This window comes from Callionymus lyra, chromosome 11, assembly GCF_982586985.1.
Source record: "Callionymus lyra chromosome 11, fCalLyr1.hap1.1, whole genome shotgun sequence".
Taxonomy (NCBI): domain Eukaryota; kingdom Metazoa; phylum Chordata; class Actinopteri; order Syngnathiformes; family Callionymidae; genus Callionymus; species Callionymus lyra.
The window spans coordinates 18,499,148-18,526,290 of NC_141828.1; the positions used below are offsets into that span (position 1 = coordinate 18,499,148).

The 27,143-nt window shown below is 35.8% G+C and overlaps 17 non-coding genes and 1 pseudogene across 17 annotated transcripts; all 18 read right to left on the reverse strand.

The window, feature by feature from the left end:
- Positions 1-323: 323 nt before the first annotated feature.
- LOC148069462 (small nucleolar RNA U3) lies at positions 324-539 on the reverse strand. Its single transcript, XR_015713049.1, has one exon. It is a non-coding gene; the product is annotated as a small nucleolar RNA U3 (small nucleolar RNA).
- Positions 540-1,366: 827 nt separating this feature from the next.
- Positions 1,367-1,582, reverse strand: LOC148069463 (small nucleolar RNA U3). The gene has a single exon (XR_015713040.1). It is a non-coding gene; the product is annotated as a small nucleolar RNA U3 (small nucleolar RNA).
- Positions 1,583-2,993: 1,411 nt separating this feature from the next.
- Positions 2,994-3,209, reverse strand: LOC148069464 (small nucleolar RNA U3). The gene has a single exon (XR_015713073.1). It is a non-coding gene; the product is annotated as a small nucleolar RNA U3 (small nucleolar RNA).
- Positions 3,210-4,726: 1,517 nt separating this feature from the next.
- Positions 4,727-4,942, reverse strand: LOC148069465 (small nucleolar RNA U3). The gene has a single exon (XR_015713084.1). It is a non-coding gene; the product is annotated as a small nucleolar RNA U3 (small nucleolar RNA).
- Positions 4,943-5,800: 858 nt separating this feature from the next.
- On the reverse strand, positions 5,801-6,016 carry LOC148069466 (small nucleolar RNA U3). The gene has a single exon (XR_015713052.1). It is a non-coding gene; the product is annotated as a small nucleolar RNA U3 (small nucleolar RNA).
- Positions 6,017-7,488: 1,472 nt separating this feature from the next.
- On the reverse strand, positions 7,489-7,704 carry LOC148069467 (small nucleolar RNA U3). Its single transcript, XR_015713095.1, has one exon. It is a non-coding gene; the product is annotated as a small nucleolar RNA U3 (small nucleolar RNA).
- A 726-nt stretch (positions 7,705-8,430) lies between these two features.
- On the reverse strand, positions 8,431-8,645 carry LOC148069468 (small nucleolar RNA U3). Its single transcript, XR_015713062.1, has one exon. It is a non-coding gene; the product is annotated as a small nucleolar RNA U3 (small nucleolar RNA).
- Positions 8,646-9,006: 361 nt separating this feature from the next.
- On the reverse strand, positions 9,007-9,200 carry LOC148069469 (small nucleolar RNA U3; annotated as a pseudogene).
- Positions 9,201-10,084: 884 nt separating this feature from the next.
- Positions 10,085-10,300, reverse strand: LOC148069470 (small nucleolar RNA U3). Its single transcript, XR_015713035.1, has one exon. It is a non-coding gene; the product is annotated as a small nucleolar RNA U3 (small nucleolar RNA).
- Positions 10,301-11,547: 1,247 nt separating this feature from the next.
- Positions 11,548-11,763, reverse strand: LOC148069471 (small nucleolar RNA U3). Its single transcript, XR_015713134.1, has one exon. It is a non-coding gene; the product is annotated as a small nucleolar RNA U3 (small nucleolar RNA).
- A 1,099-nt stretch (positions 11,764-12,862) lies between these two features.
- On the reverse strand, positions 12,863-13,078 carry LOC148069472 (small nucleolar RNA U3). Its single transcript, XR_015713100.1, has one exon. It is a non-coding gene; the product is annotated as a small nucleolar RNA U3 (small nucleolar RNA).
- A 1,075-nt stretch (positions 13,079-14,153) lies between these two features.
- Positions 14,154-14,369, reverse strand: LOC148069473 (small nucleolar RNA U3). The gene has a single exon (XR_015713048.1). It is a non-coding gene; the product is annotated as a small nucleolar RNA U3 (small nucleolar RNA).
- Positions 14,370-15,738: 1,369 nt separating this feature from the next.
- On the reverse strand, positions 15,739-15,954 carry LOC148069474 (small nucleolar RNA U3). Its single transcript, XR_015713039.1, has one exon. It is a non-coding gene; the product is annotated as a small nucleolar RNA U3 (small nucleolar RNA).
- Positions 15,955-17,323: 1,369 nt separating this feature from the next.
- On the reverse strand, positions 17,324-17,538 carry LOC148069475 (small nucleolar RNA U3). The gene has a single exon (XR_015713058.1). It is a non-coding gene; the product is annotated as a small nucleolar RNA U3 (small nucleolar RNA).
- Positions 17,539-22,172: 4,634 nt separating this feature from the next.
- LOC148069476 (small nucleolar RNA U3) lies at positions 22,173-22,388 on the reverse strand. The gene has a single exon (XR_015713059.1). It is a non-coding gene; the product is annotated as a small nucleolar RNA U3 (small nucleolar RNA).
- Positions 22,389-23,843: 1,455 nt separating this feature from the next.
- On the reverse strand, positions 23,844-24,059 carry LOC148069477 (small nucleolar RNA U3). The gene has a single exon (XR_015713043.1). It is a non-coding gene; the product is annotated as a small nucleolar RNA U3 (small nucleolar RNA).
- Positions 24,060-24,676: 617 nt separating this feature from the next.
- Positions 24,677-24,892, reverse strand: LOC148069478 (small nucleolar RNA U3). Its single transcript, XR_015713127.1, has one exon. It is a non-coding gene; the product is annotated as a small nucleolar RNA U3 (small nucleolar RNA).
- Positions 24,893-26,659: 1,767 nt separating this feature from the next.
- On the reverse strand, positions 26,660-26,875 carry LOC148069479 (small nucleolar RNA U3). Its single transcript, XR_015713101.1, has one exon. It is a non-coding gene; the product is annotated as a small nucleolar RNA U3 (small nucleolar RNA).
- Between the last annotated feature and the right edge of the window lie 268 nt (positions 26,876-27,143).

The window sequence follows — 27,143 nt, forward strand, 5'->3', positions numbered from 1 at the left end:
AATCATTTGCACACAAAATATCCAATGCTACCAATTGTCCACATGATGGCATGGTCGTGCAAATGAAGCCTCACGAGGCTTTGCTCCAAAGATGAACTACTGGGCTGGGAGACTTCGGTGCTTCAGGAGGCTTCATCTCACAATCACTAGTTTTTAGAGCTATAAAAGTCACTAGTCAATAATCTGTAGCTTCATTTGATGAGAATATTTTTGAACATAATTTGATTGTTTATATAGTATAAGAAAACATGATGCTTTTTGCTAGTATATCTAAATTACAAAACCATTCCCTTATTTAAATATCACATTAACAAGATAAAACAACCACTCTGATCATATTCCTCCTCTCAATACTCCACAAGGAAGTAAAGAAGGATCATCAATGACAGTGAACATATGAAGTAAATCATTATTCTCTGGCTGCTTCATGCTCAGGAAGGAATATCATGACTCTTCATTGTGGTTAGTGACACCAAACACTCTAGAAACACATTTCTCAAGTTAACAACTATAGAAATGATCCCTGAAAGTATAGTCTTAACTTAACTCTGCATGACAATCACACTCCATCCTCACAACAAACTATTTTATTCATTGTTTTTATATAATTATCATATTTATTATTTAAAAGTAGAAAAAAAGGTTGTTTCAATGTGAACATACAACAAGAACACAATTCAAACTCCACATGCTTTTCACTGCATGACTTAAAAAAACTAAAATAGACATAGTCACAAAATCTGTAAGTTTTTAGAAAAATGTTCCAGATAATCCTAGAAATATTCTTGTATCATGATACAGAAACTTCATTTTAAGGCCACTAGATCTCACTCTAAATTTAAAATGATTTCAGGATTCATTGAATTATAGGATTATAGCCAAACATTGTAAAGAAGAGAGCGCCATCTGGTGGCCTTTAAAAATACACATCTGTATCATGATACAGTGAGTTCATTTCAAAGACCACAAAATGATACTCTCAGTTTAAAATTGACGCCTGGTTTAATTTAAATATTAGAATAGATCCTGACAATACAAAGAAGAGAGTGTTATCTAGTGGCCTTTCAACATGAGGGCAGTATAATGAGACAGCTACACAACTGTTTCATGAAGCCTCATTAATCGTTCTCTATTATTTTACTGTTGAAAAAAATGAACATTGAAACAGTTACAATTTTTAGTGCCATTAATGTCACTAAATGTGATTTAATAATAGTTTGTAACCATATTATTTTGATGAGAATATTCTTGAATATAATTTTGATTTCATATAGTATATAAGAAAACTTACATTGATACTCAATGCTAGTAGATTCAATTACAAATCCATTCTGTCATTTAAATGTTACATTAACAAGATAAAAGAACCACTCTGATCATATTCCTCCTCTCAATACTCCACAAGGAAGTAAAGAAGAATCATCAATGACAGTGAACATATGAAGTAAATCATTATTCTCTGTCTGCTTCATGCTCAGGAAGGAATATCATGACTCTTCATTGTGGTTAGTGACACCAAACACTCTAGAAACACATTTCTCAAGTTAACAACTATAGAAATGATCCCAGAAAGTATAGTCTTAACTTAACTCTGCATGACAATCACACTCCATCCTCACAACAAGCTATTTTATTCATGGTTTAATATAGTTATATTTATTATTATAGGCAAACATTGTAAAGAAGAGAGTGCCATCTAGTGGCCTTTTAAAATACACAGCTGTATCATGATACAGTGTCTTCTTTTTAAAGACCACTAGATGACACTCTCAGTTTAAAATTGACGCCAGGTTTAATTTACATATTAGCTTAGGTTAGGTTAAGTAGAACTTTATTGATTCCTCGGGAGGTCTCTTTCGGGAAATTGTTTATTCCAATTAGAAACAGCAATACAGACGATTATTCAGGCTTTTCCTTGAATTTCTCGAACTCCTGTGTTAACAACTATAGAAATGATCCCTGAAAGTATAGTCTTAACTTAACTCTGCATGACAATCACACTCCATCCTCACTACAAACTATTTTATTCATGGTTTAATACAATTATTATTATTATTATTATAAGCAAAGAAAAAAGGCGTTTCACAATCAACATACAACAAGATCTTATCTCATGCTCCACAAACTTTTCACTGCATTACTTACTTTACTGTTTTTTTTACTAAACATAGTCAGTCCCTAATAAGTGATAATCTTTTTTTTTTTAATTGTATTATTAGATTTATTATGCTTTAGGTTTTAAAACAATGTCTCAGATCATCTTAGAAAAATTCTTGTAGTTATTAATTACTGATGGTTGATGAGGCCTCATGATACAACTGTGTAAGGAAAACACTGTATCATGATACATTAACTCCATCTAACTTCATTACTTGATGTCACTCTAAATTTAAATTACGCCAGAATTCATTAAATTATTGGATTTTACCCAAACATTGTAAAGAAGAGAGTGCCATCTAGTGGCCTTTCAAAATACACAGCTGTATCATGATACAGTGTCTTCAATTTGAAGACCACTAGATGGCACTCTCAGTTTTAAATTGACGCCTGGTTTAATTTAAATATTAGAATAGATCCTAACAATACAAGGAAGAGAGTGACATCTTGTGGCCTTTCAACATGAGGGCAGTGTATCATGAGACAGCTACAAAACTGTTTCATGAAGCCTCTTTAACCCATCACTAGTTTTAATCTCATCTATTGCTGTTGAAAAACAATGAATTACAAGACAGTTAATGTTTTTAGATCCATAAATGTCACAATTGTATTTAATGACCCATTGCGAACAAATTATTTGGATGAGAATATTCTAGATTAGAATTATACAAGGATAATACGATGTCAATCTACAGTATGTTGCTAGTATATCTTAATTCCAAAGTCAGTTTGTGGTTCAAAGTGACACTTTTTGAAACATTTTACTAAAGTCATAGAGAGTTCCAAACAATTAAGTAACTGCTCTCATTTAAATGTTACATTAACAAGATAAAAGAACCACTCTGATCATATTCCTCCTCTCAATACTCCACAAGGAAGTAAAGAAGGATCATCAATGACAGTGAACATATGAAGTAAATCATTATTCTCTGTCTGCTTCATGCTCAGGAAGGAATATCATGACTCTTCATTGTGGTTAGTGACACCAAACACTCTAGAAACACATTTCTCAAGTTAACAACTATAGAAATGATCCCTGAAAGTATAGTCTTAACTTAACTCTGCACGACAATCACACTCCATCCTCACAACAAACTATTGTATTCATGGTTTATTATAATTATTATTATTTTATAACTGTAAAAAATAAATCATTTTAATGCAAACATACTCCATGGGCTCAAGTCACGCTCCACATACCTTTTACTTTACTAACATTTGTTTTTAAGCCTAAATGTCTTCAGACACTCTAATAAGTGATGAAGAAAATTATAAAGAAGATTAAGGTGTTTTAATTGTTTAGTGTATAGCATGGATCTGATGCACAGTAAATGTAGCTTGCAGTGTGTAACATCACAGTGATAGAGTGAACAATACAAACCTCCACATACTCACGCCACAGCTGTTTGTTCCTCTTTGAATTCTGCTCAAAAGTCACTTGATACAGTTGTTTCATCTGAACTTGATGTCTTTTCAGGATGTGTGTCAGTGTTGAGAGGGAGACCTGATGGACATTATTGAAAATGCCTTTGGTGTCAATGATGTTGACTTTAATTTCTGTGAGAGTTATTGAATTATTGTCTAGAACCATGTTCTCCCTCCTTGTCGCTCTCACCCCTGAATCCTACGTGCAAAGATATACACAGGAACCAGTATCAACAGTGCTGATATGGTACATACTAAGCAGTTTATTACTTTGTAGAAACATTTTTTTTACCTGTTTTCTTGTCAAAATGCCCTGATCACAGATGCCACTGTAAACCTGCTAAGATTTGTCTGAACTCTCAGCATCAGTCCATGGTTCACCACATGATCAACTAATGTTGCCTGGATTTCATTGGATAAATTTGGTCCTCTCCTTCTTACGGCATGTATTCCTGGTTCTAGTCTTCCTCGTCTTCGTCCTTGTCTTCTCCCTCCACCTCTGGCATGACCTGTGCCTTCACCTCCTTCTCCTTCTCTTTGAATTCCTTCTATCATTCTTACTCTTCCTCACCTTACTCGTTCCATTATGGTAGAAGACAGGTGAACTCACCTGATGCCTTTTTCTAGTTCTTGAACATGTGTCTCCAGATAAGCAGCCATGTGTTGGTGCACCTGAGTGTTGTGTTTAACCAGTTACACAAGGAAGTGAAATCATAATATGCATCTGTGACTAATGTATACAAGTGTGTTTAGTGTTTTGCAATTTACTGTGTGTAGTCATTTGAAAAAGGAGTTTTGCTCTATGAGTGTAAGGTTTTTATAATTGTGTTATACTATTCATTTTAGTATTCATGCAATCCAAAAAAACTGTTATCACATTTATTGTTGTTTAAAAATAATGAATGGCAATATAGTTACTGTTTTAGATCCATACATGTGACACAATTGTGTTCAAAACTTCTTTGTAAACATATTTAATGAGAATATTTGATTGCATGTATAGTACATAAGGTAACTTTTCTTGATAATCTGCTGGTTTGTTCATATTAAAAATGTATTCTCTGTTTAATAGACACATGTGAGAAACTATGTCCAAATGTTTTGAGAATAACTCATTTAAATGTTACATTAACAAGATAAAATAACCACTCTGATCATATTCCTCCTCTCAATACTCCACAAGGAAGTAAAGAAGGATCATCAATGACAGTGAACATATGAAGTAAATCATTATTCTCTGTCTGCTTCATGCTCAGGAAGGAATATCATGACTCTTCATTGTGGTTAGTGACACCAAACACTCTAGAAACACATTTCTCAAGTTAACAACTATAGAAATGATCCCTGAAAGTATAGTCTTAACTTAACTCTGCATGACAATCACACTCCATCTTCACAACAAACTATTAAAGTGACGGTTGATTACATACTTTTCCCAGCGTTCCTTTTTCCCACAAACAGAAGACTAGAAAATTAACACCATTTATGTTTCACAGTTAATACACAACATGCATATTACATGTATATAAAAAAAAACTACTGCTCCATAATGATTTTCACAGCAACATTGAATGTTTTGAAATTAAGATGCAATACTTCCTTGTGGAGTATTGAGAGGAGGAATATTATCAGAGTGGTTATTTTATATTGTTTATGTAACATTTAAATTTGTGTTATTACCTAATTGGGTGAAACTCTCTCAGACTTTGGTGAAATGTTTAAAAAATGTGACTAATAAAGAAAGAGAGAATTTGTCATTTAGATAAACAATCAAAAAGTATTGACAGCTAATTTTTATTGAATACTGAAAATGATTATTTAATTACATTTAGTGACATTTACCGCTCTATGAACGGTAAATGTCTTGTCATTCTTTGTTTTTAAACCATATCATGATCGTGTCTTCATGTTAAAGGCCACTAGATGTCACTGTCTTTATAATATTAGATCTATTTCAATACTTCAATGGAATCTGACACCATTTTTAGAAATTAAGAGTGACATCTAGGGGCCTCAATTTTATGTATGTTTGTGTGAATCGTAAAAAAAAAGTGAAAAATCTGTAGGTCCTCATTTATGCAGGTCAAGGTTATTGTTGTAAAGTGGAGTGAATTTAAAGTTATCTTATTAAAATGTTTTTTTCTATTTACCATATTTTTGAGATTGATACTTCAAAACAAATTCTGTCATTGAAATGTTACATTAACAAGATAAAAGAACCACTCTGATCATATTCCTCCTCTCAATACTCCACAAGGAAGTAAAGAAGGATCATCAATGACAGTGAACATATGAAGTAAATCATTATTCTCTGTCTGCTTCATGCTCAGGAAGGAATATCATGACTCTTCATTGTGGTTAGTGACACCAAACACTCTAGAAACACATTTCTCAAGTTAACAACTATAGAAATGATCCTTGAAAGTATAGTCTTAACTTAACTCTGCATGACAATCACACTCCATCCTCACAACAAACTATTTCATTCATGGTTTATTAGAATTATTATTATTTTATAACTCTGTAAAAAATAAATCATTTTAATGCAAACATACTCCATGGGCTCAAGTCACAATCCACATACCTTTTACTTTACTAACATTTGTTTTTAAGCTTAAATGTCTTCAGACACTCTAATAAGTGATGAAGAGAATTATAAAGAAGATTAAGGTGTTTTAATTGTTTAGTGTATAGCATGGATCTGATACACAGTAAATGTAGCTTGCAGTGTGTAACATCACAGTGATAGAGTGAACAATACAAACCTCCACATACTCACGCCACAGCTGTTTGTTCCTCTTTGAATTCTGCTCAAAAGTCACTTGATACAGTTTTTTCATCTGAACTTGATGTCTTTTCAGGATGTGTGTCAGTGTTGAGAGGGAGACCTGATGGACATTATTGAAAATGCCTTCGTTATCAATGACGTTGACTTTAATTTCTGTGAGAGTTATTGCATTATTGTCTAGAACCATGTTCTCCCTCCTTGTCGCTCTCGCCCCTGAATCCTACGTGGAAAGATATACACAGGAACCAGTATCAACAGTGCTGATATGGTACATACTAAGCAGTTGATTACCTTTGTATAAACATTTGTTTTTACCTGTTCTCTTGTCAAAATTCCCTGATCACAGATGCCACTGTAAACCTGCTAAGATTTGTCTGAACTCTCAGCATCAGTCTATGGTTCATCACATGATCAACTAATGTTGCCTGGATTTCATAGAATAAACTTGGTCCTCTCCTTCTTACGGCATGTATTCCTGGTTCTAGTCTTCCTCGTCCTCGTCCTCTGGCCTGTGCCTTCACCTCCTTCTCCTTCTCTTTGTATTCCTCCTCTCATTCTTACTCTTCCTCGCCTTACTCGTTCCATTATGGTAGAAGACAGGTGAACTCACCTGCTGCCTTTTTCTAGTGCTTCAACCTGATTGGTGCGTCTACATTGAAGCAACCATGTGTTGGTTTAACCAGTTACATCATGAGTTTGGTCATTTGAAAGTCAGTTCTTTGGAATTTACAAGGAAGTGAAATCATGATATGCATCTGTGTTTAATGTATACAAGTGTGTTCAGTGTTTTGCAATTGACTGTGTGTAGACATTTTTAAAAGGAGTTTTGCTCTATGAGTGTAAGGTTTTTATAATTGTGTATGAATTGATTTTAGTGTTTATGCAATCCAAAAAAACTCTTATCACATTTATTGTTGTTTAAAAATAATTAACTGCAAAACAGTTACTGTTTCAGATCCATAAATGTCACTAAATGTGATTTAATAATTTGTAAACATTTGATGAGAATATTTGATTGCATGTACAGTACATTAGAAAATTTACCTTGATACATTGCTAGTACATCTAAATTACAAATCCATTCTGTCATTTAAATGTTACATTAACAAGATAAAAGAACCACTCTGATCATATTCCTCCTCTCAATACTCCACAAGGAAGTAAAGAAGGATCATCAATGACAGTGAACATATGAAGTAAATCATTATTCTCTGTCTGCTTCATGCTCAGGAAGGAATATCATGACTCTTCATTGTGGTTAGTGACACCAAACACTCTAGAAACACATTTCTCAAGTTAACAACTATAGAAATGATCCCTGAAAGTATAGTCTTAACTTAACTCTGCATGACAATCACACTCCATCCTCACAACAAACTATTAAAGTGACGGTTGATTAAACATTTTATTTCTGAGATTCATTAAATTGCACAGACATGAGGAAAAGTGAACAAATGCTTTATGAATTTCACAGCAAATACACAATTATTTTCAAATCAAGATTAAACATAAAATAAACAAGAAACGCAAAGATACTCAAGACAAAAACACATATGAATCCATTGTAAAAAACAAAATTTACAAATGTTAAAAACATAAGTTAGGTGTAAACATTTTTTTTAATCTATTGGTTTATTAGAATTTCTACGATATTTATTAAGTAACTGTAGCAAAAAAAGTGTTGTTTCAATGTGAACATTCAACACAATTCACATTTCACAGGATTTTCACTGGATGACTTAAAAAAACTAAAACTAAACGTAGTCACAGAATCTATAGGTTTTTAAAACAATGTTCCAGATAATCTTAGAAATATTCTTGTAGGTATTAATTAATGATGGTTGATGAGGCTTCATGATACACCTGTGTGGTGAAAACACTTAATCATGATACAGTAATTTCATTTTAAGGCCACTAGATGTCACTCTAAATTTAAAATTATGCCAGGATTCATTAAATTATCAGATTATACCCTAACATTGTAAAGAAGAGAGTGCCATCTAGTGGCCTTTCAAAATACACAACTGTACAATGATACAGTGTCTTCACTACACAGCTGCATCATAAAGCCATATTCCTCCTCTCAATACTCCACAAGGAAGTAAAGAAGGATCATCAATGACAGTGAACATATGAAGTAAATCATTATTCTCTGTCTGCTTCATGCTCAGGAAGGAATATCATGACTCTTCATTGTGGTTAGTGACACCAAACACTCTAGAAACACATTTCTCAAGTTAACAACTATAGAAATGATCCCTGAAAGTATAGTCTTAACTTAACTCTGCATGACAATCACACTCCATCCTCACAACAAACTATTTTATTCATGGTTTAATATAATTATTATATTTATTATTTAACTGTAGAAAAAAGGTTGTTTCAATGTGAACATACAACAAGAACACAATTCAAACTCCACATGGTTTTCACTGCATGACTTAAAAAAACTAAACTAGACTTAGTCACAAAATCTGGAGATTTTTAGAACAATGTTCCTGATAATCTCAGAAATATTATTGTATCATGATACAGTAACTTCATTTTAAGGCCACTAGATGTCACTCCAAATTTAAAATGATGCCAGGATTAATTGAATTATTGGATTTTACCCTAAAATTGTAAAGAAGAGAGTGACATCTAGTGGCCTTTCAAAATACACAGTTGTATCACGATACAGTGAATATATGAAGAAAATCAACATTCTCTGTCTGCTTCATGCTCAGGAAGGAATATCATGACTCTTCATTGTGGTTAGTGACACCAAACACTCCAGAAACACATTTCTCAAGTAAACAACTATAGAAATGATCCCTGAAAGTATAGTCTTAACTTAACTCTGCATGACAATCACACTCCATCCTCACAACAAACTATTAAAGTGACGGTTGATTATATACTTTTTTCCAGCATTCCTCTATCTCACAAACAGAAGACTAGAAAACTAACACCATTTATGTTTCACAGTTAATACACAACATGCATATTACATGTATATAAAAAGTAAACTACTGCTCCATAATGATTTTCAAAGCAAGATTGAATGTTTTGAAATTAAGATGCAATACTTCCTTGTGGAGTATTGAGAGGAGGAATATTATCAGAGCGGTTATTTTATATTGTTTATGTAACATTTAAATTTGTGTTATTACCTAATCGGGTGAAACTCTCTCAGACTTTGGTGGAATGTTTAAAAAATGTGGCTAATAAAGAAAGAGAGAATTTGTCATTTAGATAAACAATCAAAAGGTATTGACAGCTAATTTTTATTGAATACTGAAAATGATTATTTAATTACATTTAGTGACATTTACCGCTCTATGAACGGTAAATGTCTTGTCATTCTTTGTTTTTAAACCATATCATGATCGTGTCTTCATGTTAAAGGCCACTAGATGTCACTGTCTTTATAATATTAGCTCTATTTCAATACTTCAATGGAACTTGACACCATTTTTCGAACTTAAGATTGACATCTAGTGGCCTCAATTTTATGTATGTTTTGTATTCATTGTAAAAAAAAAAAAAGTGACAAATGTAAAAATCTGTAGGTTCTCATTGATGCAGGTGAAGGTTATTGTTGTAAAGTGAAGCAACAGGAGTGAATTTAAAGTTACTTAATGTAAATGGTTTTTTTTCTTTTGACCATATTTATGAGATTGATACTTCAAAATCAACTCTATCATTTAAATGTTATATTAACAAGATAAAAGAACCACTCTGATCATATTCCTCCTCTCAATACTCCACAAGGAAGTAAAGATGGATCATCAATGACAGTGAACATATGAAGTAAATCATTATTCTCTGTCTGCTTCATGCTCAGGAAGGAATATCATGACTCTTCATTGTGGTTAGTGACACCAAACACTCTAGAAACACATTTCTCAAGTTAACAACTATAGAAATGATCCCTGAAAGTATAGTCTTAACTTAACTCTGCATGGCAATCACACTCCATCCTCACAACAAACTATTAAAGTGACGGTTGATTAAACATTTTATTTTTGTGATTCATTAAATTGCTCAGACATGAGGAAAAGCGAACAAATGCTTTATGTATTTCACAGCAAATACACAATTATTTTCAAATCAAGATTAAACATAAAATAAACAAAAAAACACAAAGATACTCAAGACAAAAACTCATATGAATCCATTGTAAAAGACAACATTTACAAATGTTGTTAAAAACATATGTTAGGTGTAAACATTCTATTGGTTTATTAGAATTTCTACGATATTTATTAATTAACTGTAGCAAAAAAAGGGTTGTTTCAATGTGAAGATTCAACACAAACACAATTCACATTTCACATGATTTTCACTGGATGCAATAACTTCATTTTTAGGCCACTAGGTGGCACTCTAAATTTAAAATGATGCCAGGATTCATTGAATTATTGGATTATAGCCAAACATGGTAAAGAAGAGCGTGCCATCTGGTGGCCTTTCAAAATAAACAGCTGTATCATGATACAGTGACTACATTTCAAAGACCACAAGATGACACCCTCAGTTTAAAATTGACGCCAGGTTTAATTGAATTATTAGAATAGATCCTAACATTACAAAGAAGAGAGTGACATCTAGTGGCCTTTCAACATGAGGGCAGTGTATCATGAGACAGCTACACAGCTTTTTCATGAAGCCTCATTAATCCATCACTAGTTTTATTTACATGTATTGCTCTTGAAAAACAATGAATGACAAAACAGTTACTATTTTTAAAGCAATAAATGTCACTAAATGTGATTTAATAATACTTTGCAACCATATTATTTTGATGAAAATATTCTTGAATGTAATTATATGGATTGTATGTTTAGAATATAAGACAACATACCTTGTTACTTTTTGCTAGTACATCTAAATAACAAATCTATTATTTTGATGATAATTTTCTAGTTTAGAATTGTTTAAGTTGTATTTTCAGTTTACAACGAAAATAAGCTTTGAATACATTTTGTTAGTATGTGAACAAAACTGAAACTGATGATTGCACCTGATAATAAGGTTCCAATACTATCAATACTTTTTGATAGTACGTAAAAATTACAAAGTTATTCTCTTTCATGTTCACATTTTAGAAAGAATCTGTTAAAGTTAAATGTTGTGTTGAGTTTAACTCTTGTTGTAAATGCACATTTTCAAATATTACATTAACAAGATAAAGAACCACTCTGATCATATTCCTCCTGTCAATACTCCACAAGGAAGTAAAGAAGGATCATCAATGACAGTGAACATATGAAGAAAATCATTATTCTCTGTCTGCTTCATGCTCAGGAAGGAATATCATGACTCTTCATTGTGGTTAGTGACACCAAACACTCTAGAAACACATTTCTCAAGTTAACAACTATAGAAATGATCCCTGAAAGTATAGTCTTAACTTAACTCTGCATGACAATCACACTCCATCCTCACTACAAACTATTTTATTCATGGTTTAATATAATTATTATTATATAACTATCAAAAAAATGTACTTTAATGCAAACATACTACATGGGCTCAAGTCACGCTCAACTAACTTTCTATTTTACTACCATATTTTTTTAAGCATAAATGTCATCAGACACTTTAATAAGTGATAGAAGATGTAGATCAAGAAGGTTACGGTGCTTTTAATGTATTATTAGATTTATTCTACTGTATGTTTTTAAAACAATGTTCCAGATAATCTTAGAAATATTCTTGTAGGTATTAATTAGTGATGGTTGATGAGGCTTCATGATACAACTGTGTAGTGAAGACACTCCAACATGATTGTGTCTTAATTTATGAGGCCACTAGATGTCACCCAAAATTGGAAAAATGATTCCAGGTTCCATTGAATTATTCTATTAGAGCCGAATATTATAAAGAAGAGAGTGACATCTAGTGGCCTTTCAAAATACACAGTGGTATCATGAGGCTTCATCAAACCATTTATAGTTTTAATCTCATTTATTGTTGTTTAAAAACAATGAACGACAAGACAGTTAATGTTTTTAGATCCAAAAATGTCACATTTTAATTTAATGACCCATTGTGAACATATTCTGATGAGAATATTCTAGATTAGAATTATAAGTATACAAGGATAATAAAATGTCAATCTACACCAGGGGTGTCAAACTGGTCCAGAAAAGGGCCAGGGTGGTGTAGGTTTTTATTCCAACCAGTCAAGCACACATGAGTTAACCAATCAGGTGTCGGCTTAAACAAGCAACACCTGACTGACAATTAATTAATTACTGTCTTCAGACACCTGATTGGTTCAACTATATGTGCTTGACTGGTTGGAACAAAAACCTACACCACCCTGGCCCTTTTCTGGACCAGTTTGAGACCCTGCTTTACAGTATGTTGCTAGTATATCTAAATTCCAAATTAAATTTCTGGTTCACAGTGAAACGTTTTTTAAACATTCTTCCAAAGTCAGAGAGAATTGCAGCCATTTAGGTAACAGCTCTCATTTAAATGTTATATTAACAAGATAAAAAAACCACTCTGATCATATTCCTCCTCTCAATACTCCACAAGGAAGTAAAGAAGGATCATCAATGACAGTGAACATATGAAGTAAATCATTATTCTCTGTCTGCTTCATGCTCAGGAAGGAATATCATGACTCTTCATTGTGGTTAGTGACACCAAACACTCTAGAAACACATTTCTCAAGTTAACAACTATAGAAATGATCCCTGAAAGTATAGTCTTAACTTAACTCTGAATGACAATCACACTCCATCCTCACAACAAACTATTTTATTCATGGTTTAATATAATTATTATATTTATTATTTAACTGTAGAAAAAAGGTTGTTTCAATGTGAACATACAACAAGAACACAATTCAAACTCCACATGGTTTTCACTGCATGACTTAAAAAAACTAAAGTAGACTTAGTCACAAAATCTGGAGATTTTTAGAACAATGTTCCTGATAATCTCAGAAATATTATTGTATCATGATACAGTAACTTCATTTTAAGGCCACTAGATGTCACTCCAAATTTAAAATGATGCCAGGATTAATTGAATTATTGGATTTTACCCTAAAATTGTAAAGAAGAGAGTGACATCTAGTGGCCTTTCAAAATACACAGCTGTATCATGATACAGTGACTTCATTTCAAAGACAACTAGATGGCACTCTCAGTTTAAAACTGACGCCAGGTTTAATTTAAATATTAGAATAGATCCTAACAATACAAAGAAGAGAGTGACATCTAGTGGCCTTTCAACATTAGGGCAGTGTATCATGAGACAGCTACACAACTGTTCCATGAAGCCTCATTAATCCATCACTATTATTATTTACATTTATTGCTGTTGAAAAATAATGAATGACAAAACAGTTAATATTTTTATAGTGATAAATGTCACTAAATGTGATTTAATAATACTTTGCAACCATATTATTTTGATGATAATATTCTTGAATGTAATTATATTGATTGTATGTATAGTATGTAAGAAAACGTACCTTGTAACTTTTTGCTAGTACATCTCAATAACAAATCCATTATTTTGATGATCATTTTCTAGTTTAGAATTGTTCAAGTTGTATTTTCAGTTTACAAGGAAAATTAGCTTTGAACAAAACTGAAACTGATGATTTCCCCTGATAAGGTTCCAATACTATCAATACTTTTTGATAGTACATACAAATTACAAAGTGATTCTCTCTTTCATGGTCACATTTTAGAAACTATCAAAGTTAAATGTTGTGTTAAATATAACTAAAGTTGTACCTGCACACTTTTAAATGTTATATTAACAAGATAAAAGAACCACTCTGATCATATTCCTCCTCTCAATACTCCACAAGGAAGTAAAGAAGGATCATCAATGACAGTGAACATATGAAGTAAATCATTATTCTCTGTCTGCTTCATGCTCAGGAAGGAATATCATGACTCTTCATTGTGGTTAGTGACACCAAACACTCTAGAAGCACATTTCTCAAGTTAACAACTATAGAAATGATCCCTGAAAGTATAGACTTAACTTAACTCTGCATGACAATCACACTCCATCCTCACAACAAACTATTTTATTCATGGTTTATTAAAATTATTATTATTATTTTATAACTATCAAAAAAATGTACTTTAATGCAAACATACTACATGGGCTCAAGTCACGCTCAACTTACTTTTTATTTTACTACCATATTTCTTTTAAGCATTAATGTCATCAGACACTTTAATAAGTGATAGTAGATGTAGATCAAGAAGGTTAAGGTGTTTTTATTGTATTATTAGATTTATTCTACTGTATGTTTTAAAAACAATGTTCCAGATAATCTTAGAAATATTCTTGTAGGTATTAATTAGTGATGGTTGATGAGGCTTCATGATACAACTGTGTAGTGAAGACACTCCAACATGATTGTGTCTTAATTTATGAGGCCACTAGATGTCACTCAAAATTGGAAAAATGATTCCAGGTTCCATTGAATTATTCTATTAGAGCCGAATATTATAAAGAAGAGAGTGACATCTAGTGGCCTTTCAAAATTCACAGTGGTATCATGAGGCTTCATCAAACCATTTATAGTTTTAATCTCATTTATTGTTGTTTAAAAACAATGTACGACAAGACAGTTAATGTTTTAAGATCCATAAATGTCACATTTTAATTGAATGACCCATTGTGAACATATTCTGATTAGAATATTCTAGATTAGAATTATAAGTATACAAGGATAATAAAATGTGAATCTACACCAGGGGTGTCAAACTGGTCCAGAAAAGGGCCAGGGTGGTGTAGGTTTTTGTTCCAACCAGTCAAGCACACGTAATAATAATCTCTATTTATATAGCGCCTTTCTAGACCAGGGTCACAAAGCGCTTTGACAGCCATTCACACATACTGATGGGAGTAGGCTGCACACACGCGCCAAGTCTGCCATCAGGAGCAATCAGGGTAAATGTAAGAAAGCTCAGGGACACAACAACACAAGCTAGTCTGGTGCTGGGATTGAACCTGCAACCTTTTTTTGTACTGCAGGCAACCATTTTACCATCTGAGCTATGACGCCCCATAAGTCATGGTTAACATGAGTTAACCAATCAGGTGTCGGCTTAAACAAGCAACACCTGACTGACATTTAATTAATTACTGTCTTCAGACACCTGATTGGTTCAACTATATGTGCTTGACTGGTTGGAACAAAAGCCTACACCACCCTGGCCCTTTTCTGGACCAGTTTGACACCCCTGCTTTACAGTATGTTGCTATTATATCTAAATTCCAAATTCAATTTCAGGTTCACAGAGATACATTTTTGAAACATTCTACCAAAGTCAGAGAGAGTTCCAGCCATTTAGGTAACTGCTCTCATTTAATTGCTATATTAACAAGACAAAAGAACCACTCTGATCATATTCCTCCTCTCAATACTCCACAAGGAAGTAAAGAAGGATCATCAATGACAGTGAACATATGAAGTAAATCGTTATTCTCTGTCTGCTTCATGCTCAGGAAGGAATATCATGACTCTTCATTGTGGTTAGTGACACCAAACATACTAGAAACACATTTCTCAAGTTAACAACTATAGAAATGATCCCTGAAAGTATAGTCTTAACTTAACTCTGCATGACAATCACACTCCATCCTCACAACAAACTATTTTATTCATGGTTTATTAAAATTATTATTATTATTTTATAACTATCAAAAAAATGTACTTTAATGCAAACATACTACATGGGCTCAAGTCACGCTCAACTTACTTTTTATTTTACTACCATATTTCTTTTAAGCATTAATGTCATCAGACACTTTAATAAGTGATAGTAGATGTAGATCAAGAAGGTTAAGGTGTTTTTATTGTATTATTAGATTTATTCTACTGTATGTTTTAAAAACAATGTTCCAGATAATCTTAGAAATATTCTTGTAGGTATTAATTAGTGATGGTTGATGAGGCTTCATGATACAACTGTGTAGTGAAGACACTCCAACATGATTGTGTCTTAATTTATGAGGCCACTAGATGTCACTCAAAATTGGAAAAATGATTCCAGGTTCCATTGAATTATTCTATTAGAGCCGAATATTATAAAGAAGAGAGTGACATCTAGTGGCCTTTCAAAATTCACAGTGGTATCATGAGGCTTCATCAAACCATTTATAGTTTTAATCTCATTTATTGTTGTTTAAAAACAATGTACGACAAGACAGTTAATGTTTTAAGATCCATAAATGTCACATTTTAATTGAATGACCCATTGTGAACATATTCTGATTAGAATATTCTAGATTAGAATTATAAGTATACAAGGATAATAAAATGTGAATCTACACCAGGGGTGTCAAACTGGTCCAGAAAAGGGCCAGGGTGGTGTAGGTTTTTGTTCCAACCAGTCAAGCACACGTAATAATAATCTCTATTTATATAGCGCCTTTCTAGACCAGGGTCACAAAGCGCTTTGACAGCCATTCACACATACTGATGGGAGTAGGCTGCACACACGCGCCAAGTCTGCCATCAGGAGCAATCAGGGTAAATGTAAGAAAGCTCAGGGACACAACAACACAAGCTAGTCTGGTGCTGGGATTGAACCTGCAACCTTTTTTTGTACTGCAGGCAACCATTTTACCATCTGAGCTATGACGCCCCATAAGTCATGGTTAACATGAGTTAACCAATCAGGTGTCGGCTTAAACAAGCAACACCTGACTGACATTTAATTAATTACTGTCTTCAGACACCTGATTGGTTCAACTATATGTGCTTGACTGGTTGGAACAAAAGCCTACACCACCCTGGCCCTTTTCTGGACCAGTTTGACACCCCTGCTTTACAGTATGTTGCTATTATATCTAAATTCCAAATTCAATTTCAGGTTCACAGAGATACATTTTTGAAACATTCTACCAAAGTCAGAGAGAGTTCCAGCCATTTAGGTAACTGCTCTCATTTAATTGCTATATTAACAAGACAAAAGAACCACTCTGATCATATTCCTCCTCTCAATACTCCACAAGGAAGTAAAGAAGGATCATCAATGACAGTGAACATATGAAGTAAATCGTTATTGGTTACTGCTTCATGCTCAGGAAGGAATATCATGACTCTTCATTGTGGTTAGTGACACCAAACACTCTAGAAACACATTTCTCAAGTTAACAACTATAGAAATGATCCCTGAAAGTATAGTCTTAACTTAACTCTGCATGACAATCACACTCCATCCTCACAACAAACTATTTTATTCATGGTTTATTACAATTATTATAATTTTATAACTATCAAAAAAAATGTAATTTTAATGCAAACATACTCCATGGGCTCAAGTCACGCTCCACGTACTTTCTCCATTAAAGAACAAGTGTGCACTAAGGACATAGAGTTTGTTGCGGTGGGCATCCACCCGTATTACATCCCGAGGGAGTTCAGAATCAGAATCAGAATCAGAAAACCTTTATTAGTCCCGCGAGGGGAAATTCGGTTTAACAACAGCAAGAGAAATAAAAACACCCAGAAATAAAAACGAGAAAGAAAATCTAAATGGAATAAAAGATAAATCTGCGCTATATAATATATACACAATAATATTTACATAAATAACAAGAGGTGCAGTTAAATAGTTATCTTGGTGTGTTCTTGTTGTGGAGTCTGATGGCAGCAGGGAGGAAAGACCTGCGGTACCTCTCCCTCACACACCGGGGATGGAGCATCCTATCACTGATGGAGCTCCTCAATGCCCTCAGTGTGTGCTGGAGAGGGTGAGACAAGTTCCTCCTTATGGAGCCCAGCTTGCTCCGCATCCTCCCTCCAGTCACTTCCTCCACAGGATCCAGGGGGCGCCCTAGGACGTAACCGGCTTTCTTAATAAGGCTGTCCAGTTTAGCCCTATCCTTTGCTGTCATGCTGCTCCCCCAGCAGACCACACCGTTGAAGATGGCAGAGGCCACTACTGAGTCATAGAATGACTTCAGGAGTGGCCCCCGGACACCAAACGACCTCAACCTCCGGAGCAGGTAGATTCTACTCCGCCCTTTTTTATAAAGAGCAGCAGTGTTATCCACCCAGTCCAGGCGGTTGTTGAGGTGAACACCCAGGAACTTGTAAGTCGTGACAATCTCAATGTCCTGTCCCTGGATGTTCAGTGGTGAGGGGGAGATGGAGGGACACTGCCGGAAATCCACAATCAACTCCTTAGTTTTGCTGGAGTTGATCTGAAGGTGGTTTTCCAGGCACCAGTCAACAAAGTCCTGGACAAGTCCCCGGTACGGCCCGTCATCCCCGTCCCTAATGAGGCCGACGATGGCGGAGTCGTCCGAGAACTTCTGCAGGTGACTGGTGGGAGACAGGTGTTGGAAGTCTGCAGTGTACAGTGAAAAAAGGAACGGTGCTAACACTGTTCCCTGGGGGACTCCTACACTGCACAGTACAGTCCTCGAAACACCATCCCGGGTCCTCACGAACTGTGGACGGTTGGTGAAGTAGTCCACAGGTAGTTCTCACATGTGATTGTGTTCACTGTTGTTGTGTTCACTGTTTACATTCCTCCCTCTGCGGACGCAGCCGCAGCGAGCGAGAGGCTGAGCGCCTCAGTGTCGGACCTGCAGCTCAAACACCCGAACTCTCTCCTGCTCATTAACGGAGATTTCAACCATGCCTCACTTTCCTCCATTCTTCCCACCTTCACATAATACGTGAAGTGCCACACCCGGGAGGACAAGACTCTGGACCTTTTATATGCAAATGTAAAAGGTGCCTACACCTCCATCCCCCCACCCCCCCTCGGCCGCTCTGATCACAACCTGATACGTCTGCGACCTGAATACACTCCCATGGTGAGGAGACAGCCTGCACAGAAAATAACTGTTAAGATGTGGAATGATGAAGCCAAGGAGAGGCTGAGAGACTGCTTTGAGTCTACGGACTGGAGCGTGTTCTCTCATGGTGATGACATCGACACCTTCAATGACCATTCCACGGATTACATAAAGTTCTGTGAGGGCAACGTCACGCCGACCCGCAAGGTGCGGTGCTTTGCCAACACCAAGCCATGGGTGACCCCTCAACTTCAAGTTCTGCTGAACAAGAAGAAGAGGGTGTTTGCTTCAGCAGAGAGGAGCTTAAGGAGGTCCAGCGTGAACTCAAGAAGGCGATCAGGATGGCCAAGGACGAATACAAGAGGAAACTGGAGGAGCAACTGGCGCAGGGAAACACAAGGGATGTGTGGAAAGGCCTGAAGAACATCTCAGGTCATGGCCAGAGTGGAGCCAGAGCCACAGCAGGGGGAAAGATGGGCCACTGAACTTAACCAGTATTTCAACCGGTTTGATCAGGGCCCCTCTCCCCCCTCCACCTCTGCCCCTCACTCTTCACAAAGCTGTTTTTCCCCTGCTTCAGCCCCCTCCCCCCAACTGTTCTCACCTCCAAGCCACCTTTCTCCCCCCCAACACGCCCTACTGCCTCAGCTGCCCAAACCCCCACAGCCACCTCTCTCTGTTACATCTGAACAGGTGAGGAGAGAATTAAGGCGACTGAAGATCAGGAAAGCTGCTGGACCAGATGGACTCAGCCCCAGACTGCTCAGGGACTGTGCTGATCAACTTTGTGAGTTGGTCACACACATCTTCAACCTGAGCCTCAAACTGGAGAAGGTCCCGGTCCAGTGGAAGACCTCCTGTGTGGTTCCGGTTCCCAAGGCGGTACACGCAAAGGAGCCGAGCCACTTCAGACCAGTCGCCCTGACCTCCCATCTGATGAAGACCTTTTAGAGGCTGGTACTCCGCGAGCTACGCACGACGGTGAGCTCTGCGTTGGATCCGCTGCAGTTCGCCTACAGGCCAAAGATGGGGGTGGATGACGCCGTCATCTACCTGCAGCACCGGGCACTGACTCATCTGGAAGCCGCCGGTAGCACTGTGAGAGTCATGTTTTTTGACTTCTCAAGTGCTTTCAACACCATCCAGCCGGCGCTGCTAAGGAAGAAGATGGAGGACGCAGGAGTTGGGACACAGCTGGCAGCATGGACGATGGACTACCTCACCAACAGGCCGCAGTATGTGAGGCTGCAGGACTGCAGGTCTGAGGTGACCATCTGCAGCCCCGGGGTGCCTCAATGACAGTGCTGAAACCTTTCCTTTTTTCCCTCTACACGGCGGACTTTACCTATGACTCCAGCAGCTGTCACCTCCAGAAGTTTTCCGACGACTCGGCCATTGTGGGCTGCGTGTCTGGGGGGGGCGAGCTGGAGTACAGGTCAGTCATCAAGGACTTTGTTGACTGGTGTGAGAGCAACTACCTTTGCTTAAACACCGGTAAGACAAGGGAGATGGTGATTGACTTCAGGAAAAAGTCCCCACCACATCAACCGGTGAGCATCCAGGGCTCGGACATTGAGCTGGTGGACAGCTTCAAATACCTGGGTGTTCACCTCAACAATAAACTGAACTGGTCCACACACATCAACGCCGTGTATAAGAAGGGCCGAAGTCGCCTCCACCTCCTGGGGAGACTGAGGTCCTTCGGAGTGTGCAGACCACTTTTAAGGACCTTTTATGACTCTGTGGTAGCCTCTGCTATCCACTACGCTGTGGTCTGCTGGGGAGCAGGCAGCACGGACCGGGACAGGAAGAGACTGAACAGGCTGGTCACGAGGGCCGGCTCTGTCCTGGGCCGCTCGCTGGACTCGGTGGAGGAGGTGGGAGAGAGGAGGACACTCTCCAGACTATCCTCCATCATGGACAACACTCTTCACCCACTGCACCTGACCGTGGAGGAGCTGGCCAGCTCCTTCAGTGGCAGGCTCAGGCACCCCCAGTGTAGGACGGAGCGTTATAGAAGGTCCTTCATCCCAACTGGTGTCAGGATATTTAACTCTCTACTTTAAATATCCTGATGCTAATCCGTAGAGTGTTTTTCTTCTCGTGTGCTTTTTATTTTATTTTTTTCCATTTTTTATTTCTATTTTATTTTATTTTTATTCTATTTTATTTTGTTAATAGTGTCAAATTTCTAATTTTGTAAATAATTTGTATATTCTTAAGATCGTTTTTATTTTGTATTATCCCTTTTATTATTTCTTTTTTCCTTGCACTTTATTTTTTTCAACTGCGCTGTTGTGAAAGTGTGTTTCCCCTCTGGGGATGAATAAAGCTTTTCTATTTCTATTCTATTCTTTCTACTTTACTACCATTTTTTTCAAGCCTAAATTTCGTCAGGCACTTTAATAAGTGATAGAAGATTTAGATGAAGAAGAGGAAGATGTTTCTATTGTATTATTAGATTTACTGTACTTTAGGTTTTAAACATTTTTTTCAGGTTATCTTTGAAATATTCTTGTAGGTATTTATTAGTGATGGGTTGATGAGGCCTCATGAAACAGCTGTGTAGCAAAACACTATCATTTGTGAGGCCACTAGATGGCACTCTTAGTTGGAAAATTATGCCATGTTTCATTGAATCGGTGGATTAGAGATAGATGGAAAGAAAAGAGTGACATCTAGTGGCCTTAAAAATACACAGTTGCATCATGAGGCTTCATCAACCATCACTAGTATTAATCATATTTATTCATTTTTTAAAAACAATGAATGACAAAACAGTTCATGTTTTTGATCCATAAATGTCTCTAAATGTAATTCAATAATTCCTTGTAAACATATTTATGAGGATATCTGATTGCATTTATAGTATATTAGAACCCTTTACTCAATACTATTTGCTAATTTATTCATGTTACAAATGTATTCCCTGTTTCATAGTCACACAGTCTAGCAACTTTGCACTAATGCTATCTGTGCTTCCATTTAAATGTTATATTAACAAGATAAAAGAACCACTCTGATCATATTCCTCCTCTCAATACTCCACAAGGAAGTAAAGAAGGATCATCAATGACAGTGAACATATGAAGTAAATCATTATTCTATGTCTGCTTCATGCTCAGGAAGGAATATCATGACTCTTCATTGTGGTTAGTGACACCAAACACTCTAGAAACACATTTCTCAAGTTAACAACTATAGAAATGATCCCTGAAAGTATAGTCTTAACTTAACTCTGCATGACAATCACACTCCATCCTCACAACAAACTATTTTATTCATGGTTTATTAAAATTATTATTCTTTTATAACTCTGTAAAAAATAAATCATTTTAATGCAAACATACTCCATGGGCTCAAGTCACGCTCCACATACCTTTTACTTTACTAACATTTGTTTTTAAGCCTTAATGTCTTCAGACACTCTAATAAGTGATGAAGAGAATTATAAAGAAGATTAAGGTGTTTTAATTGTTTAGTGTATAGCATGGATCTAATACACAGTAAATGTAGCTTGCAGTGTGTAACATCACAGTGATAGAGTGAACAATACAAACCTCCACATACTCACGCCACAGCTGTTTGTTCCTCTTCGAATTCTGCTCAAAAGTCACTTGATACAGTTGTTTCATTTGAACTTGATGTCTTTTCAGGATGCGAGCCAGTGTTGAGAGGGAGACCTGATGGACATTATTGAAAATGCCTTCGTTATCAATGACGTTGACTTTAATTTCTGTGAGAGTTATTGAATTATTGTCTAGAACCATGTTCTCACTCCTTGTCGCTCTCGCCCCTGAATCCTACGTGGAAAGATATACACAGGAACCAGTATCAACAGTGCTGATATGGTACATACTAAGCAGTTGATTACCTTTGTAGAAACATTTGTTTTTACCTGTTTTCTTGTCAAAATTCCCTGATCACAGATGCCACTGTAAACCTGCTAAGATTTGTCTGAACTCTCAGCATCAGTCTATGGTTCACCACATGATCAACTAATGTTGCCTGGATTTCATAGAATAAACTTGGTCCTCTCCTTCTTACGGCATGTATTCCTGGTTCTAGTCTTCCTCGTCCTCGTCCTCTGGCCTGTGCCTTCACCTCCTTCTCCTTCTCTTTGTATTCCTCCTCTCATTCTTACTCTTCCTCGCCTTACTCGTTCCATTATGGTAGAAGACAGGTGAACTCACCTGCTGCCTTTTTCTAGTGCTTCAACCTGATTGGTGCGTCTACATTGAAGCAACCGTGTTGGTTTAACCAGTTACATCATGAGTTTGGTCATTTGAAAGTCAGTTCTTTGGAATTTACAAGGAAGTGAAATCATGATATGCATCTGTTTTTAATGTATACAAGTGTGTTCAGTGTTTTGCAATTGACTGTGTGTAGACATTTTTAAAAGGAGTTTTGCTCTATGAGTGTAAGGTTTTTATAATTGTGTATGACTTGATTTTAGTGTTTATGCAATCCAAAAAAACTTGTATCACATTTATTGTTATTTAAAAATAATTAACGGCAAAACAGTTACTGTTTCAGATCCATAAATGTCACTAAATGTGATTTAATAATTTGTAAACATTTGATGAGAATATTTGATTGCATGTACAGTACATTAGAAAATTTACCTTGATACATTGCTAGTACATCTTAATTACATTACATGTTATATTAACAAGATAAAAGAACCACTCTGATCATATTCCTCCTCTCAATACTCCACAAGGAAGTAAAGATGGATCATCAATGACAGTGAACATATGAAGTAAATCATTATTCTCTGTCTGCTTCATGCTCAGGAAGGAATATCATGACTCTTCATTGTGGTTAGTGACACCAAACACTCTAGAAACACATTTCTTAAGTTAACAACTATAGAAATGATCCCTGAAAGTATAGTCTTAACTTAACTCTGCATGACAATCACACTCCATCCTCACAACAAACTATTTTATTCATGGTTTATTAGAATTATTATTATTATTATTTAACGCTAGCAAACAAAAAAAGTTATTTCAATATAAACTGTATCATGATACAGTGTGTACATATATGAGGCCACTTGATGGTAATCTTGATTCAAAATGATGCCAGAATTTATTGAATTATTGGGTAAGAACCAAAGACTGTAATGTAGAGAGTGACATCTAGTGGCCTTAGACATGAAGACACTGTTACATGAGATATAAATGTCACAAAATGTAATTTAATAATCCTTTGTAAACAAATTATTTTTATGAGAATCTTCTAATTTAAAAATTATTCAAATTGTATTTTTAGTTTACAAGGAAAATTAGCTTTGAATCATTTTGTTAGTATGTGTTCAAAACTGAAACTCTAGTGATTTTGTCTGATACGCTTCCGATACTATCAATACTTTTTGATAGTATATTAAAACAACACATTTAATCTCTTTCATGATCACATTTTAGAAACAATATATCAAAGTTAAATGTTGTGTTAAATGTAACTAAAGTTAAACCTGCACACTTTTAAATGTTACATTAACAAGATAATAGAACCACTCTGATCATATTCCTCCTCTCAATACTCCACAAGGAAGTAAAGAAGGATCATCAATGACAGTGAACATATGAAGTAAAACATTATTCTCTGTCTGCTTCATGCTCAGGAAGGAATATCATGACTCTTCATCGTGGTTAGTGACACCAAACACTCTAGAAACACATTTCTCAAGTTAACAACTATAGAAATGATCCCTGAAAGTATAGTCTTAACTTAACTCTGCATGACAATCACACTCCATCCTCACAATAAACTATTTTATTCATGGGTTGCTATTATTATGATTTATTTAACTCTAGCAAGAAAAAGGTTTGTTTCAATGTGAATATATGTAGTACTGACAAAAAAAAGAAAATCTATCAGGGAGAACATTGAGGATTGTTCTGAAACCTTGTTGTGGACCTGTGCAGAGCAGTAGAACGATACATTGTCACAGATGACTGTTGTATTTGGTTCAATGTGAGGATGTTGAGCAGTTGGTCAAGAAATGTCAGAATGTGAGCTGAGTTATAAGAGATCTTATTGACATGACAGTGGAGGACCCCATTCTGTGTAATGGCAGTTCAGAGGGTGATGTTATCCCCATGTTGTCCAGGGATGTAGATTATAGCCCTGAGGTGAATGATGTTTCTTCCTCTCCTTCTCGCTTTACTGAGGTTGAACCCTGCCTCGTCTATGTAGATGAATTCATGTAGGATTTCCTCAACATCCATCTGTAAAACTCTGTGTAATACAGTGATGGACAGGATTGTGTAGTTTAGCATGGATCAAATACACAGTACATGTAGCTTGCAGTGTGTAACATCACAGTGGTAGAGTGAACAATACAAACCTCCACATACTCACGCCACAGCTGTTTGCTCCTCTTTGAATTCTGCTCAAAAGTCACTTGATACAGTTGTTTCATCTGAACTTGATGTCTCTTCAGGATGCAAGCCAGTGTTGAGAGGGAGACCTGATGGACATTATTGAAAATGCATTCGTTATCAATGACGTTGACTTTAATTTCTGTGAGAGTTATTGCATTATTGTCTAGAACCATGTTCTCCCTCCTTGTCGCTCTCACCCCTGAATCCTACGTGGAAAGATATACACAGGAACCAGTATCAACAGTGCTGATATGGTACATACTAAGCATTTGAGTACTTTGTAGAAACATTTGTTTTTACCTGTTTTCTTGTCAAAATTCCCTGATCACAGATGCCACTGTAAACCTGCTAAGATTTGTCTGAACTCTCAGCATCAGTCTATGGTTCACCACATGACCAACTAATGTTGCCTGGATTTCATAGAATAAACTAGGTCCTCTCCTTCTTACGGCATGTATTCCTGGTTCTAGTCTTCCTCGTCCTCATCCTCTGGCATGACCTATGCCTTCACCTCCTTCTCCTTCTCTTTGTATTCCTCCTCTCATTCTTACTCTTCCTCGCCTAACTCGTTCCATTATGGTAGAAGACAGGTGAACTCACCTGCTGCCTTTTTCTAGTGCTTCAACCTGATTGGTGCGTCTACATTGAAGCAACCATGTGTTGGTTTAACCAGTTACATCATGAGTTTGGTCATTTGAAAGTCAGTTCTTTGGAATTTACAAGGAAGTGAAATCATGATATGCATCTGTGTTTAATGTATACAAGTGTGTTCAGTGTTTTGCAATTGACTGTGTGTAGACATTTTTAAAAGGAGTTTTGCTCTATGAGTGTAAGGTTTTTATAATTGTGTATGACTTGATTTTAGTGTTTATGCAATCCAAAAAAACTCTTATCACATTTATTGTTGTTTAAAAATAATTAACGGCAAAACAGTTACTGTTTCAGATCCATAAATGTCACTAAATGTGATTTAATAATTTGTAAACATTTGATGAGAATATTTGATTGCATGTACAGTACATTAGAAAATTTACCTTGATACATTGCTAGTACATCTAAATTACAAATCCATTCTGTCATTTAAATGTTACATTAACAAGATAAAAGAACCACTCTGATCATATTCCTCCTCTCAATACTCCACAAGGAAGTAAAGAAGGATCATCAATGACAGTGAACATATGAAGTAAATCATTATTCTCTGTCTGCTTCATGCTCAGGAAGGAATATCATGACTCTTCATTGTGGTTAGTGACACCAAACACTCTAGAAACACATTTCTCAAGTTAACAACTATAGAAATGATCCCTGAAAGTATAGTCTTAACTTAACTCTGCATGACAATCACACTCCATCCTCACAACAAACTATTAAAGTGATGGTTGATTAAACATTTTATTTCTGTGATTCATTAAATTGCACAGACATGAGGAAAAGCAAACAAATGCTTGGTGTGAATGTGAACATACAACAAGAACACAATTCACACTTCAAATGCTTTTCCCTGATTGAAAAAAAGAAAATGTAGTTAGTAACTCATTCGAGTGATAGTAATTTTATTTAAAATGTTATTATTATTTTTGTGCTGCTGT